The following is a 17,877-nucleotide window of genomic DNA, read 5'->3' as shown; positions in this document are numbered from 1 at the left end:
CATGGCTATCAGAATGGACTGGGGAATTCACTGTGTTTTCGCCCCAACAACAATTGGGGCTGAGATTGAAAATTATACATGGGAATTGATGGCTGTAATGTATAGCCTCTACTCTTAAGTGTGTTAATGATTCATAGTGTGGACTATAGAATCATATAACTGTAGAGATGGAAGGAACGTTGAGGATCATCTACTCCAACTCCCTTGCAATGCAGAAATATGCAGCTGCCCCATATGGAAATCAAACCTGCAACCTTGGCATTATCAGCACCATGCTCTAACCAACTGAGCTATCTTCTGAAATCAGATTTTATACCCATTTGGATGAATGAATTAATCTGTATGGTCACAAACCAATACAATTATGATACAAACATAATTGTGTTTATTGCATTTATTTATTACCTGCTCTTCATAAATTGATTCCAGGGTGGGTTACAACAATCCACACAAAAGAAGACAAGGTCTAAATATAAAACTAAATATAAAATTTAAAAAGCCAGCATACCAATTGCAGCAGCAGACTTGCATCCCATGATTGCCTGGGCAAACAGGCAGGTGTTAAACCTGGCACTGAAATGTCAGAATGTTAGTGCCAGTTGCTTTTCCAGGCCATTCCATAATTGGGGCAGCACCACAGAGAAAATCATTTCCTGTATTGCCACCCAGTTAACTTCACATGGTGGTGAAATGGCAAGAGGTTGGGTGCCCATTCTGATCTAAGGACCTGGGCAGGCTGATACAGGTAGTAAATACAAATAACTTCACAGAGAGAACAAAAGAAAGTTCTTACTTCACCATCTGCTAATGCATAAAATAAATTTAATTGCCTTATCAGTGATGTAAATCATATCACCAAATCAACAGAAAGATATCAAAGCTTCAGTGCATAAGTCAGGTAGACTTCTCCAGGTAAAGGGACCCCTGACTGTTAGGTCCAGTCACGGACAACTGTGGGGTTGCGGCGCTCATCTCGCTTTACTGGCCAAGGGAGCCAGCATTTGTCCGCAGACAGCTTCCGGGGCATGTGGCCAGCATGACTAGGCCGCTTCTGGTGAACCACAGCAGCGCATGGAAATGCTATTTGTACCACAGCTATTGTCTGTGTTTAAAAGTAGGGAACTAGCTGCCTGCATTCCATGCACTTTCTAAGCAGGATGTCTCAGCAGTCCTGCAAAAGGCATAATTATGATCCTTATAAAACTTGTTTTGGACACAGAATAATGCTGCACCTGAAATAACTGAAAATCAGACTGTGGTTTTCAAAGGTCAGGACTGTGATCTATGTTTGTTGGATCTGGCACCATCGCTACCCACATTGGTTTTGTCTCATTAATAAAGATGTCATGTGTTTCCTGTTAAAAGTGCTCTTCAGAATACTTGATTTCAACACAAAGTTTACTCTGCAAAGTTACATCTGCCAGGAGTTGTGCTAAATGTCTTCTTCTTTGGTGATCACTCATACCCTGTTTCTCATATTTTAAGACATACCCATAAAATAAGCCATAGCAGGATTTTTAAGCATTCAAGGAATATAAGCCATACCCCGAAAATAAGACATAGTGATAGGCGCAGCAGCAATGCCGGCCGCGGCTGGAGGAGGAAAAAAATAAGACATCCCTTGAAAATAAGCTATAGTGGGTTTTTTTTGAGGAAAAAATAAATATAAGACGTGTCTTATAATATGAGAAACACGGTAGCTGAGTAAGACTGTCTTCCATGAATGTCTTAACAGTGTGTCTAGTGTGTCTATAAATGACTATGGAGGCCAATTCTGGATCTGCATATCCTTCCACAGTGGAGACATAGGTTTCGGGTGGGAGTTGATCATGGTGAACGTTTGCCAAATGTGCCTTCCTCTTAGCTCGTTTCTCCTTTTGGCCTAAGTTTGTGCGTCTTCAAAGTCCATGGCACCTTTGGTGAAGGCTGTTGTCCAATTGGAGCACTCGTAGCTCAGTGTTTCCCAGTTGTCGTTTATACTAAAAAAATTATACTACATTTTTAAAGATTTGCCTTGAGAGTGACTTTAAACCTCTTTTGTTGTCCACTGGCATTACACTTACCATTCTTAAGTTGGAAATAGAGTAGTTGCTTTGGAAGATGATAATCAGGCATCTGGACAACATGACCAGCCAACAAAGTTGATGTTGAGGAATCATTGCTTTGACACCAGTGATCTTTGCTTTTTCCAGTACACTGACATTAATTTGCATATTTTTCCAAGTGATATGTAAAAATTTTCAGAGACACCATTTATGGAATCTTTAGAGGAGTTGGAGATGGCGTGGTCCATGTTTCACAAGCGTACAGTAAAGTTGGTAGTACAATAGCTTTGCAAATAAACATTTTGGTTTCTCTGTGAATGTCCTGATCCTCAAACACTCTATATGCTTCAATTGGGAGAAAGCTGCATTTGCACAGTTCAGGTGATGCTGGATTTCGGCATCAGTGTCGGCCCTGGTGGAAAGATAACTGCCTAAGTAGGAAAAATGATAAACATTTTCCAATGTTAAGTTGGATTTGTGGCATTACAGAGAGGTTGTTTTGTGCTTGTTGGTGCAGCACTTTGGGTTTTTTTTAATATATATTGAGCAATAGGTCAAGGTTTCCCTAAGCTACTGCAAAGATATTTAGGATGGTTTGGAGGTCATCCTCTGAGTGTGCACACACTACATTGTCATCAGCATATTGAAGCTCTATGATGGAAGTTATGGTAACCTTATTTTTTGCTTTCAGCCTACTCAAATTGAAGAACTTTCCATCTGTTCAATATATGATTTCTATCCCGGTGGGAAGTTTCCCTTTGACGTTGTGTAGGATCATGGTGATGATGAAAAAAATTAATAGAGTTCGGGTGATAACACATCCCTGTTTAACGCCTGATCCCACTGTGAATGGTTCACTTTGAGAGCCAATGTTATCTGTAATTGTTGCCATCATATTATCGTGGAGGAGCCAGATGTTCATAAATTTATCTGGGTAGCCAATTTTCAGAAGGACAGTTCACAGGGCAGTACGGTTTACAGTGTTGAAGGCCTTAGGCCAATAAACGACATATACAGGGGTTGGTCTAGCTATCTCCAGATACCCTTCCTGAATCCCAAAATGGTTTTTGACCTTCTAGGGGGACAGTGAATATTATTTTCCCACAGCTTCAAGAAAAATGCAGAGAGCAAAACCAAACCCTGTGCCAAATGTACATGCAGGGTGTCTTCCTGCTTCTGGTGGTCGCTGTTCCTAAATTCCTGGGTTCTATCTTGAGCCTGTGTAGACTATTTAATCAGTTACATCATATATTTTTGTGAATTTAGAGTGTGAGTTGCAGCCAATTGTGAGTTGTAGTCCAACTCAGAGTAAATCCATTGATGTTAATGCACATAACTAATTTAGGATGATTAATTGTAATTATCTATTCTGATTAGAACTTAGATCTAATGTTTAATGTAGGTCCCATTTGAGAGGGTCGTGTAAAGTGATCCAAACCATTAAAAAGAACATGCGGACAAAGTTACATGATCACTGTGTGCAGCAAGAATAGTAAATGCAATGTGGGGCAAAGATGGTATCAACCCCCCCCCCAAAGAGTATTATAAAATGGATAATATTACAATCCTTACTAAGGAAAAGAATCAAGATTCTGCTCAGTCAAGGGTTTTCTACAATTGGCAATCCAGTTGTACATTTGTATCCAACTGACCGCTTTCTGGAGTATTGATTTATTTCCTCATCTTCAAAAGGACATTCTGTTGGTCTCAAATTTTGAATGCATTGCAAAATGTACATAAGTTATCATAATAAAATATTAAAATATATGATGATGATGATTTATGTAATTGTAAAAATGAGAAATGAAGCAAAATAGATGCTACCCTTCCATTCTTTTAGGGCGGCACCAATTTTGCTTCATCATCAGGTATTTTACTTAGCAAATTTGGGGGTATGTGTGCATGCACAGTAACTGTGTACCTTAAAAGAAAAAGCTGGAATTATGGTTCAGAAAATGGCATTGACCTTGAGTGGGGTAGGAGCTTGATTAGATGAAATTAGAACTTTGGGACCAGTTCCTTGTCTAGGAATCACACGTATTGCAAATGATCAAGTGGAAACACTTGGACTGACGTGCAATCTCTTTCAGACATTTAGGGATGGTACATGTCCTATTGGACATGTCTAATGATTCTAGATGAGTATTTCTACTGTCCTTAGCATATTAGCAATAATTTAAAGTAGGTCTGGCCAAGGGGTAGAGAAATCTTCAGACAATAGTAAGCCTTTTCTGAAGAGAATAGTTGTTAACTGCTACACATGCCCTGATGTGACAAAAACCCAGAGGTCCAACCTTCTGTCTTTTAAAGAATAATTTATCTACTAAAAGCTTTCCTTTCATGAGGGCAAACAAGGAAATATACACTTTCCTTTGCTTCAATACAGCCAAGGATGTTTTTACTCTGTGTTTAACCTGTCTGACAAGAATCAAAGGAAAAGACTTCCCAATTTACACCTTCTAAAGCAGGCATCCCCAAACTGTGGCCCTCCAGATGTTTTGGCCTACAACTCCCATGATCCCTAGCTAGCAGGACCAGTGGTCGGGGAAGATGGGAATTGTAGTCCAAAACATCTGGAGGGCCGAAGTTTGGGGATGCCTGTTCTAAAGCATAAACTAAGGACGATGCTAAATATTTTCATCCAGCTACATGTTGGAACTGGTAAGACCCAGGTCCTGTTTGATTTGGTACTGGTTTTCTCCTCATGAAATCATAATCCTTCTGCACTAAGCGCTCTGAAGCACAGAGTAGATAGCTTGAGCAAGTGCTTGTGGCCACTGCTCAAAGGACTTCTGCTGGCTCATGCAGTCTCTATGGGTCCTAGGAATCTCCTTACATGAGGATGGTGGTGCTTCATGCTAGTCACTGAATGAATGGAGTGAAAATAAAACATTTATTTTCTTTTTATGATGTTTCTGATATCTCTAGCTCCTTTATCTTGATTCCTTTAATGCATTCTCTTGAAGTACAAACCTGGAGGTGATTGAAAGAATCTGGAGTTGGTTATTTGTTCACTGTCTCATCTGCCTGTCCTGCCCAAAACAGTACTTGGTTATTGGAGGAGAGTAGACCTAGGTTAGGCATGGTTTTTCCCCCTTTAAAATACTGTGATTCTGGACACCCACATGTTCAGGTTTAGGAGAGCAAATCTGATGGTGTTAGTTCAACTGAAAGGTGTTAACCGAAAGGTGTCTCAATCCCACAAGGAAAGTTGCAGCAAGTGGATTTTTGTTAACTGAAAGTATTTATATGATTTAATATGCCCTCGTCAGCCCCCCAAAAGGGGTCCCTGAATCCAGTTAACAAAAACAGGCCATTATAACTAATGTTATGGCAAACTATATAATACAGGCTGAGGGGGTGAATGCATTTGTCAATGCATTTGTTTCCTTTAAAAATACATACTGAATATACATACTGAATACATACTGAATACATACAGAATGAACTTTGAGAAAGTGTCCCCACAGCTCCTTTTTAAGAAGATGTCCCATTTTTTTATAAGCACATATATCATGTTTGTGCTTTCCTTTTTGATACGGAACTGATCTGGAGCTGGGTTGCTAAAGTATTCTAAATGAAACAGACACAATTACAAACACAGTTTGAGTAGCCTTTCTCCCCCACCCCCTCCAAAAAAAGAAAGAAAAGAAAAACAACAGCAGCAGTAAGATGATTAATGTAGTTGGTCTGGTTCAGAAACTTGAAAGATATGGCATTAAACATTATATCAGAGAGAACGGGAAATGACTCTGGAGTGTTAAATTACATTTCCAGGAAACTTTGCTGCAGTTCATTTTGTACAGCATAAACTCTATGTCCACACCTGCATTGCAGCAAAAAGTGGCTTTTCCTTCCTTTTTTTATTGCACTGCTTACACTCCTGTAATAAATAAAGTACAAGGGACAGAAAACTGGAATCTACTATAAATTTGATATCTTTAAACTATTTGTAAATCTCATGCATCAGAACTATAATTAAGCTAGATGCTGCTCGGCTAGACCAAGAGGACATTCAAATGGATATTTGGTACACAACCAAAATTAAGCAAAAACCAAATATTTTCAGTAAGCTATTAAAGCAAAGAGCTTATTTTGTTGTAACATTTGCTCATCAGATGAAGAGCTGCTGTTTCATTTTCTTTAAAAATGATGCTGAAATGTGTGTACCCCTAGGACAGTTCATATCTGAATTATTTATTGAGATATCTCAAGCTAACACAAGCATTAGGCTTTTTTCAAAGCCAACCTTTCTGTCTATTTTTCTCAACATGGTCTCACTTATGCTAGTTTGATACACCATTGAAATGAACATGCACAAAAACCCAACATCCCTTCACAATTCTGCTTTGTGAAACTTTAAACCTAGAAATATTTGATATTCAGCACCAGCATGTAACATCCCAACTTTTCCCCCAGTTATCAATATTTAGCAGGATCTGTTATGACTTTTTTCAGCAAAACTCAGTCAACTTTATTGAAAAGGAAGAGAATTCATACAATCAAAATGCCTGGATTTTAAACATTGATGTCAAGTTTAGGCCCTTAAATTAAGGTGCCAGGCTCTTAGATGAAAATTCTAATGTCAGAATCCAAACTGAGAGGTGTTTGATCCCTTTGTTGTCCTTTGATTGCTGTGAGTGAAGCTAGAGTTAGATCAGATGTGGATGTATGTTGCTTTTTCACAGGTATTCTTTCTAAAAATCAACAGCATAATTTTCATCTAGCTTTCAGTAGGTTTAGCTTAATCTACATATTTAAACAATGTAGCTAAGGCATGCCTATTAAGGTCTAAGATTGTTTAGCTGAGATCCTGTACTATAGCTTGTGACATGCACTTCAGGATATGCATTTGTGTGCTCATGTGGTTCCTCCATAAAAGAGTATGCTGTGGGTGGAGGCAGAACAATGTGCCAGTTGTGGGAATTACTCTTGCACCTTCTTTAGCTGTGCTATAGTTGCTCCTGGCCTCACCCAGGTATTAGAATTTTTGAAATCTGAAATTTATTTAGTGTTGCACTGTAATGGGCAAAAGGATGACCAAGATAAAATGTCTGGATGGTCCCTCTTGGGTTCTGTAATATGTCTGTAAGGCCTGGTATTCACCTCAGGCTGATTTTTTCTTTGGATCTAGGGATCTTGGATTCCTGAGATTTCTGGCTTGTGTGTAATAATCCCAAGTGTGTTCCAAACTGGACCCAAATTTCCTGCTCTGGAGGATTGGAGAAACCAAAGGTGCCACCTTGAGCCAAAGATTGGGGGTGGGGGGTGGACAGCGACGCATTACATACCTGACGGGCATCTGTGACATCATATGCATGACATGTAATGTGTGACACGTGATGCACATGCATCGTTGGGAGGAGGTTCGTCGTTGGGAGGAGGCCTTGCCCAGCACCACGCAGCTTCAATTATTGCAGCTCCTCCTCTCTCGCGTTCAGGAGAAGCCTGCCTTTGATGCTGCACCATGCTCGGCTCGGAAGTTTGGCCTCACGACCCCTCAATATTCAGGGTGGCTGAGCCATTTGCTAAGGAATATTGAGGTGGCTGACAACACCTCTGCCCCCTAGAGTTGGCATGTCTGGGGAAAACTCTTAGAAAATATTTGTGTGGCAGGGCATGGTTGGGAGAAGAGGCAGAGGAAATTCCATTGCACAAGCAGATATCCTTACAGTGATGAAGCTATTTAGCACTATGTTGAATACAACCCTTTAATCTTATGCCCTCATGAGATCTGGTCTTGGTATGCCCATAGTGAATAGTTGTGCAAAACATATTGTGCTGACTAGATATAATAAAGGAAATCTATGTTGCTTTTTGTTTTTCTGTTAAGCAATTTGGATCATATTTTAGGGCAAGGTTATACACTGATTTTGTTTATTTCGTTCAGCACTCATATCAGTCCTGACATGCTGGATGCAATACAAATGAATCTAGAGAATTTCATTTGTGCAGGCTATCTGAGCCCCAAATTTCAGATAGGACTTATAGTGGAATGGTTTCCTTGATTTGCATCAGGTATGATCTAGGACAAAATTCCTCAGACTTTCCAAGGCTTATCCCCACAGTTTGAAGCCCCTTCCTTTAGGAATGTGGGAACTGGAGCTTGGGAAGATTCCACAGTGTGGGTTTCTCCTATATTCTTCAAACAAGGAGCTATGTGACAGTGTCCTCCATGTCACTAAGCTTTGTATTCCAGAACCCACCTGGAGCACAAGGTAAATTGACTGTTATGGCAGGCCTTAAGTAACTTAATATGACTCTTTCCATTAGGCTAATCTTCTTTTCATCTGTTGGTTGTTCAAGCTAAGCTGAGGTGCTTCTTCCACATCTACCTGCTTATTACTCCCCCCCCCCCTTTTAATAGAAGCATGATGATGATGATGATGATGCATGAGGATGGCACAGGATGAAACTGAAGCGCTTAAAGCTGGCAGTTCATTAAAGGTTTATATGTGCAGCTAGAGATACAGCTGTGTTCTCTGTTCCCCACAGGCACTACTGCATCCACTGTGCTCTTTTTCATTGCTTGGTGACCTTTGTCTCTATTAACTGCTGCTGCCCTCCAGATTCCCTGGGGAGTGAAAAATAGCATACTCAGTGCCGCTACCCTGGAGAGCCTGTAAGAATTTCTCTTTTCCTCAGTTCAACTGTACAAATTGTGCTGGTCCACACACTTCAGTGGAATATTTTGTTCCACTGGGAGGGCAGTCATGCTGTGTGCCTCATATGGAGACATGCCAACTGTTGAGAATAGCATCTAGCGATGCTTCTAGAATTCAGTTTCTGCAAGTTTCAGGGAGCACTTACCTGATTGACACCTTCCAACATGCAGATTGGAACTCAGTTATCTACTTGTTTTCTCATTGTCTGAATGTTCTAGTGTAGTCCTCAGCTCAAACCTATCAAAATACATTTTTAAGCATGGGCGTATTTTAAAAAGAGAAAATGTTTAGAAATACATATTTGCAAATTCCTTGCAGTGAGAAAATGCAGCTTAAAGTTTTCATTGGGACAGAACATACTTAGGGGAAATACATCTGAAAGTGGCATGGATAGGAAATACACTGGTTTTGTACACCCCCAGCTGCACCTAAGGGACATGGGAGGCATTGTGGGTTAAACCACAGAGCCTAGGGCTTGCTAATCAGAAGGTCGGTGGTTCGAATCCCCACAATGGGGTGAGCTCTGATTGCTTGGTCTCAGCTCCTGCCAACCTAGCAGTTTGAAAGCATGTCAAAGTGCAAGTAGATAAATAGGTACCGCTACAGCGGGAAGGTAAATGGTGTTTCCATGTGCTGCTCTGGTTTGCCAGACCTGGAAGCTGTACGCTGGCTCCCTCAACCAATAACGCGAGATGAGCGACACAACCCCAGAGTCGGTCACGACTGGACCTAATGGTCAGGGGTCCCTTTACCTTTACCTTTAGCTGCATCTAACATGACTGCCTCAGTCTGTAATTTTTATGCACTCTTTTGACCTGAGGAGTAAGCAGTGAAACAATTAATCTAATTGAAAAGCATTTCCTAATTAATTCCTTAGCCACAGGGGTGCTTGAGAGGGAGACAGATTTTCCTTGTAGCTGAATTAGAACCATTTCTTTATTACTGGAACTGTTTGTACTTAACCAGGCAGTTTCAAAGGAAAAGATGAATAGCCTCCTGTACTTCAGAACTCTCTCTCTCTTTTAAATAGAAAGCTCAAACCTCCCTCTTCAGTGTTTGTTTTTGTTAACTGACTAAGGAGAGAGAAAGAGATTTAAATAAACCTGGGAAGTATGGAGGAAACAGCTCCAAGGTGTATATGCTTTACCATGGCTTTTACATGCAGTTTCTCAGCAGTGCAGGCTCAGTAAGCAAACAAGAAGCAAAGCTCAATATCCTGCCAGGAACTTAAGTGCAATCTCACTTCTCCTCTGTACATCCTGATTTCTGCCAAATGGTGAGTGGAGGCTGAGCTGCCATTCTCCTCAGAATCCTCTGGACCTCTTTTTCCTAACTCCTGTTTCCACCTTACCCCAAGGTTCATAGCCCTCGTTGTACTGTGGGTGAGGTTTGTTATCTTCACCACAACCCTGTAAGGTATGTTAAGCTGTGAGATTCCTATTGCCCCAGTTTAGTGAACTTCATGGCAGAGTGTGAATTTGAACTGAGTCTCATTAGCCCTTTGACTACCACAGCATGCTGGATTTTGCTAACTGTAACAAAAATTACTGTATAATGGGGAAATTAGAATTCACACTACATATATTTTGTCTAGTTCTGCAAGAGTATATGCCCCCCTTTTAAAAATCACCTTGCTAGCGTAACATTTTGCCAGTGATGCAAAAACTGCAGACACACAATTCTTGAACAGCCTGACAGTATCAAGTGCACAGTGAACAAACGAGAGACTGCCTCCCTCCTACTGTTAACCATATGGAAAGAGATGATAGTCCTTTTTGCACTCCCTTTGCAATGAGAAGTTCATGGCATTAATACAAAATATCTGCCAGTTTCAATGCACTACAAATTGTAGCTCCAAACTGTTACTTTTTATCCATTATCTTTCTTGGTTTTGAATACACCAGGCACCCCCAAACTTCAGCCCTCCAGATGTTTTCGACTACAATTCCCATCTTCCCCGACCACTGGTCCTGTTAGCTAGGGATCAGGAGAGTTGTAGGCCAAAACACCTGGAGGGCCGCAATTTGGGGATGCCTGGAATGCACATTACAATGTCAATATGCAACTATCAGTTTGAAACATATGGTCCAATGTTATATACAGGTATGTGTATTAGGCATAAGATCCACTGAGCTACTGGAAAGTAATATTGCAATCTGAAGTGTGCTTACTAGGGAGTAAACTGAACCCAGTGGGATTTACTTCTTAATAATGTAATGGGATTGCATTTGATGTCTCATTGAAGTACCGATATGCTTCGGATTTCAGTCTCTGTGTTCCTTCCCTCTGACAATATGAAGTTAAATGGGTCATGTTCTTTGTGCAACCCTTCTATGCCATGGTGCTAAGGTTAGAATCCCTGTGTGTGATGGATTGGATCATGGACTCTTAAGGAAGTGATGAAATAGAGGAGGTAAGCAAGGAGGTAGCAGCAACCCCATGTGACCCTGCTTCCTTAAAAGTCCTAGCTGACATCCTAGCTGATGTTGTGCTATCATATTGTATTCTAAGGATTCCAGCGTGGAAACCTTGGTGGAGCCATAGTCCTCACACACCCCAAACACTTGTTAAGAGCTTATGTTTGCTCTCAGGCAAGGCTCATTAGTTACAAGAGGCTTCTCCCATCAGACGTTGAACAAACCACCTAGAATGAGCTACAGCCCTGTGTAAGAGCCAATCTATGGTTGTCTACTGCCAAAGCTATATTTGATTATGTTCTTGTGACTCTCCAGGGTACAAAGCACAACCTGAAAACTCTTGACTTGAACTAGATTCCATGCTAGAACCCCTGTTGGGCTGGACTTCCAGCTGATTGTGAACTTTACCAGGAACAAAACAGACTGCACAATATTAATTCTGCGGAGTAGTGAAATTCATATGCATATGAGGGTAGGCTGACTAAGACTCAGCCATTGTTTACAATGGCACACCTGAAAGTTGAGACTGCTTTCCCCTTCACATTTGTAATTCGCATACATATCTTCCCCCCCCCACACCCTTTCACATTTGAAAGTACATTAGATTGCCTCTATTGAAAAACTATGGAATACTGTCAGATGTGGGTCATTATTTACATATACATAGCTGTGGCATAAGCCCCTTTCAGTCTGGGGTTAATGAGCATGTGTCTCTCAGGGAGAGATGGCATTGCTGCAACAGGATCAACCCACAGCTTACATGCACCCTGGATTTATGGTGGTCACTTGATCCATTTCTTATAGCAGTTTACATTTTGTCTTCTCTTATGTACTCTTTGATCTTTATTGGTGTACAGAGATGCCAAATGCCAAGTTAATAAACTGATTTCACAAATGTGAATGCTGACATGTTAATTTATGAAACCGCAGTAGGAGACAGTTCAGTTATATTTAAACGCACACCTTATGGTGAAATGTTGATTTGCAAAATTCAAGAAAAAAGAGTGCACTTTTTCTTCCTGTTGTAATGCATCTTTACTGTTTTCAATGAGAAAAAAAAATCTCATTAACTGGTTTCATTCTTCTGATGTAACCAGTTGATGGCCAATGCCACCTGTATATTTACTCAGTTATGCCTTAATTTAATTATATGGAGCAGATTGCTCAATTTTTCCATTTGTTCTATAGGTATCCAGGCCAGGAAGCTTCAACAGCAGTTGGGAGGAAGCCAGTCACACGGTGCCCTGAACCAGCTAACCAGAGCAGGGTGATGATAAGTTAATAACATCTTGAAAATTATGTAGTAGAAGGTGAAATCAAGAATGGTCAGAAACAGGCTGCCTCAGAAGCCTAGACAGGCCCAAAGGATGGAAGGAATGGCATATTTCAATGAGTGCTGCATGCTAACTGAATATTTATATATCCTGGAAACTGGCTACCCCTTCCAGGCCCCCACCCTCTTACTTGATTATGAAGATCCTTAAATGGGCAGCCTCTGCCTTACTGTCTGGGATTCTGCTGCTTCTCTGCTATCTTTTGCCACTTGTGCTGCCTCCTTTGGTACATCAGCTTGATGTAAGGCTGGTCGAGGTAAGGATGCTATTCTTTTGGTCAGGTCTCACTCAGGAGCTGAAGTCCTAGCTTCTCATACTGGAGGGCAATCAACATGTATTTGTGAAAAACCAGATACTTTTCAAACCTGGACTGCTTGATTGGCCTCCCAGTGAAACTGTTTTCTTTAGGATCACTTCCATTTACAGCTGGTCCCCCCCTTTTCAAGACCTTTTATACCAGCAATGTTCCTTCTTTTGAAGGGAATAGGTTGATAATAATTGTGTCCCAGCATTATAATGATTTGCATCTGGTTTTGTGAGTTCATAGGCATGTTGGAAAAGGTACATTATAGGTACCATATATGCACATACTTTTTATTGCTGAAGTACAGCTCTTCTATATCAATTATACTTAAATGTATTCTGAGACAAAACAGCAAGATTTTGCTGGAGAAACAGAGGTTGAAGTGCCTTACAAATGAAGTTTATTTGTGATGCAATGAAGGGGAAATTCAGTGGAGAGTAATTGCAAAAACCAAACAGCAATAAATAATTAATATCTCTTTAATTCTTTCTTGTAAGGCTTTAATTGCAAAATGCATCATTGACTGATGTGCTTGAGCTGAGGACATGCTGTGTTAGCCATTACACATTTTATCTCCATTTATTTTATTGTGTGTTAATTTTTATAACCATGTTGGCTGGTACCTAATGATCTGGTGGGTAGGCTCAGTGCCAGTATGAAAGTCATGCAAATGAATGCTAAAGTGGTCAGTGGATAAAGGAGCCCTTTTCAAGTGTTCAGCCTGAATATACAAGGGCATAAGGGTTGTAGGGGGCTGGGAGCATACATGCCCTTCCCACAGTCAGTCTCTCTGGCTTAATGTTGATACAGAATGTATGAAGGGAGCTAGGCACTAACATAGTGCAGTATTAAGAATATATGATTTTTTTTTTGTTACTTTAATGAGGGTTAGTTTAATGAGCAGCACCTGGACACTTGTGACCAATTTGCTACCTCTGTCCCATAGAGCTACAAAACAATGCTGCCCTGAAGGATCACTTATTTGTTTGGGTCATGATGTGGGCCAAGGTGTTAAATGCCATGTTATAAATTAAAAGCCAACTGTAATAATGAAACACTCTTTCATGATTTAATCATGAATCAGGGAGCTGACTTGTCACACGTTACTCAGAGACTTGGATGGGCAAGCTGGGTGGTCCAGACCTGATTCACCTTTGCCCCCCTGTGTACTAGAAATGGTTCTGAGCTGGGCCAGAAGGTCAAGGGAAGATTGTCATTGGGTGTCGGGGGATCAACAGGACAATTGCTCAGGGTGATCTCAGTTCAGCTGAAACTGCAGTCAGTTCAGCTCAAGATTTCCTGGCCTCCATGGCTATGATATGGCTGTCACCAGAGATAGCTGGCCTAACACACAGAGCAAAGCACACCCATTAGTTTTGCTCCAAGTGATGAGAGGGGCTGTCTGAAAGTAGGAGCAGTCCACAGTACTCCTTTCTCATGGTCAGACCACCTCTTTTTAAATCCAAGGGATTTCTCAATGTTCTGGGGAATTTCCTAGCAGAATCTTTCCAAGTGGCCCAGAGATAAATCTCACCTGCTGTAGTAGATGGACCTCTAGTGCCCATTGAGCTCCTCTATTACCATTTTGCTTTGCTCTATGACCAAACTTCGCTTTGAGAGCAAAGTTACTCAAATCTGGGAGGACCTTGCTGCCAGTCATTGGCCTCTGTTTAGCGGTCCAATGCCACATTTAACCAATTTTAGCTGATGCAGCCTAATGATTTGGACGGGGTGCTTGCAGAGATGCATCCAGCCACGTGCTCTCTTGATCCTCATTAGGCATGACAGCTATGTGGAATGCTACTGATACCACTGAGAAGCAACAGTGGAAAGGACATTGTCTTCAAGCCCTACTTAGAGATTTCCTGGAAGCTTCTGGTTGGCCACTGCAGGAAACAGGGTATTGGACTTCATGAGGATGAATTAGTTGTAGTGCTGAGTTGAAATCCCTTAGTAGTGTACTACTTGTGCTAACAGAATGGCTTGTGCAGGAAGGTAGCATGGATCTCTTGGTTGGTTGTGCAACAGATTGCTGTAACCCTGATACTTCCTGTTGCAAAGCCAGCTTCTGCTGCACAACAGTTGTGCTAGATTTCATATTACTCAACCATTATTATTGCCCTATTGTAACAGCCTTTGTGCTGCTGGTTAGAAGATGGTGAATCAAGGTAATGGACTCCACACTGCTGTGCTGCCCTCTGATGTTTTGGACTACAACTCCTATCATCCTTTTCCATTGGCCAAGCTGGCTGGGGCTGATGGGAATTGTAGTCCAAAAAAATCTGGAGAGCTCCATGTTGGGGAAAGCTGGCAAACAGTATCAAAATCAAGTGCCATTTTGAGAGTACAACATAGAACAGACGAAGTCTTTATAATTGTAGCACATATTTACTTGAGACATCATGATTTTTGTGTCCTGTCTCTAGATCAATATTCTTGCAAAGATTTTACTAAGGCATATGTTCTCTGAACTAGGTTTTGGAGACAAAAATCTTAAGAACAATCAATAGAAAATTAAAGAGTATTTTATATCCAAGATTGGATTTGTATTGCTGTAGGGCCAAGAGCATTGTGTTCTCTTAACCAAAAACAGCAAAGCACAGCCCAATGCAAAAAGGATGTTTCTATTGATTTTGGAATGTGATGTGCTGAATCAAATGCTAACATTCTAAGGATATATTAGCGCATCTGTTGGAATATCCTGATATGCTATTAGTCTCTGTATTGACTACATTTTATTGTAAACATAAAATGTCCAAGGGACAATATCTCCCTTGTGTCCACTTTTCCAATATTATTTCCCAGTTCTTCCATAGTGCATGTTAGTCATCTTCCAGCCTGGTCCTAAACCTATTTTCTTGGAAGTAAACGGCATTCATTTCTGTGCCAAAGTATGTTTACCTATTATTATTATTATTAAACTACTATTGGGAAATCCCTGTTCTGTGTCAAGACTATTGTGGTATATAAACATTTAAAATGCTTTTTTGGTGGCTTTCCCAGCCTTTTAGCCTTTTTCTGGGATTCAACCTACTGTGTAATGCTTTTCATCTCTCTTCTCTTCATCAATTTTACATGCATGCTTTGGCTTCAGGGCTATGATCCAAGTCAGTAAAGGGTTTAAAGGAATGTAAATCTGTCAGAATTTACAGTTTGGTATAATTCTTGTTCAGCAGCTCTTAGAAATGTAGAGCAGTATACGAGCAAGCTGATGTTCTTTTTGTTTATATGACGGTGTTTCTGCTTCTTTTTAATTAGATATGCTTGTACTGTCAAAGTATTTGAGACGAACAAACCATTGTTTTTCAGGTTGTGGCTGGTAATTCTTCATCCAGCTTTGCTTTTTCTTTTAAAATTTGTAGACATTAATTTAGTGCAGGTCCCAACAGACTTCATCTTGTTTTCATTTGTGTACTCCTATCTCTCCATCCATTACTGGTCTTAATATCTCTTCACTTTCTGTAGGTAAAATAAGAGGGCTATCTTTTGGCCTGCCTATAGTTCCCCCTTTAGCAATGAGTAAATGGGGGGGCACATCTGTGGATAAACTACTTCCTTGCCTATATAAACTAGAAGTAGGAACCTATGGCCCTCCAGATGTTGTTGGACTATAGCTCCATCACCCCTTGACCATGCTCAGCCTGGATAGCTCAGTTGGTTAGAGTGTGGTGCTAATAATGCCAAGGTTCCAGGTTTGATCCCTGTATGGGACAGCTGCATATTCCAGTTGGACTAGATCACTGTTTCCCAAACTTTGGTCTCCATCATTCCTGACCACTGGTCCAGCTATCTAGCTTGTAGTCTAAAAACAGCTGGAGACCCAAGTTTGGGAAACACTGTACTAGATAATCCTCAAGATACCTTCCAACTCTGTGATTCTATGAATCTATGTTGGCCGAGGCTGATGGGAGTTGGAGTCCAACAGCATCTAGAGCAGGCATCCCCAAACTTCGGCCCTCCAGATGTTTTGGACTACAGTTCCCATCTCCCCCGACCACTGGTCCTGTTAGCTAGGGATCATGGGAGCTGTAGGCCAAAACATCTGGAGGGCCGCAGTTTGGGGATGCCTGATCTGGAGCATCACACATTCCCAACTCCCTGGTGTATATAACTACTGGAATAATTACTTCAACTTGTTTCCTGGGGTGTCTATTGAGAGCAGCTGGTTCCATTTAACATCAGATCTTTGGTTGCATTGGTTGTTATCAAATCAGTTAATCAATTGTGGCTGTTTTTTGTTTTCTGTAAAAAAGAAAGAAGGAAAGCAATAAAGACACCAGATTCCCTATACTCCCCCCCCCCAAAAAAAACCCCCAACAACCTTTACCTGTAATGTTCTGTGTATTGTCTGAATATATGGCTCTCACAATGAATTTGAAAATCTTCTGGCAGAGAGCTCCATTTCAACAAAGTCCACTCCCTTCTGCCACTTAAAATAGAATACTTCCTGAGAAAGACCTTGGAGCTCATCAGGTAGCAGTGCATCACCTTGAGGATTCTACTACTACTTTTTGCAGATACAAACCCTGAACCCGCAAAGAGTGGTAACAGGAACTCCCTTCATGTGTTACTCATGTGAAAAAGCCTGTTGATGTCTAAGTGCCTCAAGGCTTCTCCAGACATATATGCAAACATGTGAAAAGCAGGGATAGAGAGCTGAGTGTTGTCATGAGTGGGGTCAAAGGTGCAGCCCTTTGCTCCTTAATGTGAGTAATGTGTGAAAGTGACTGGTATTTTCTGGGAAGGAAGGGTAACAAGGAAGGCTAGCTTGCATATCTTCATCCTGGAAAAAGCTGCCCAGAGTGACTGGGGCAACCTAGCCAGATGGATGGTGTATAAATAACAATTTTTATTATTATTGTAGTGTAATGAATTGGGGGGGGGTAGGCTTTATGCCAGAGCCCCCTTCTAATTCCTGGATCCAGCATGAATTCAATTCCTGGAATAGCCAGGACGGGTCATTCAGATAACAAAGGAAGTGGCTCTGTGCCAGAGAACAAATGTGTGGGTCCTGTCAACTGTCTGTCAGTTAGAAAGACAAAGAATTGGAAGTTGTGTGTGCAAGCTAGAAGCTGGAAGCTGGCAAAGAGAACTATGCTTGATTTCTGATGG

General features: G+C 41.0%; 1 protein-coding gene across 3 annotated transcripts in view; it reads left to right on the top strand.

Annotated features, from left to right (window-relative positions):
• KCNIP1 (potassium voltage-gated channel interacting protein 1) overlaps positions 1-17,877 on the top strand; it is a 495,512-nt gene that overhangs the window by 61,306 nt on the left and 416,329 nt on the right. For 2 of the 3 annotated variants that reach the window (XM_060271730.1, XM_060271729.1), the window contains exon 1: positions 12,588-12,717. The exons of the other annotated variant lie outside the window; for it this stretch is intronic. The gene's annotated coding sequence lies outside the window, so the exon portion shown is untranslated. Of the gene's footprint in view, positions 1-12,587; positions 12,718-17,877 lie in introns of those variants that run through there. 3 annotated transcript variants of the gene reach the window in all.

This window comes from Zootoca vivipara, chromosome 2 (assembly GCF_963506605.1).
Source record: "Zootoca vivipara chromosome 2, rZooViv1.1, whole genome shotgun sequence".
NCBI classification, from domain to species: domain Eukaryota; kingdom Metazoa; phylum Chordata; class Lepidosauria; order Squamata; family Lacertidae; genus Zootoca; species Zootoca vivipara.
This window is presented reverse-complemented; position numbering and strand designations above follow the sequence as displayed.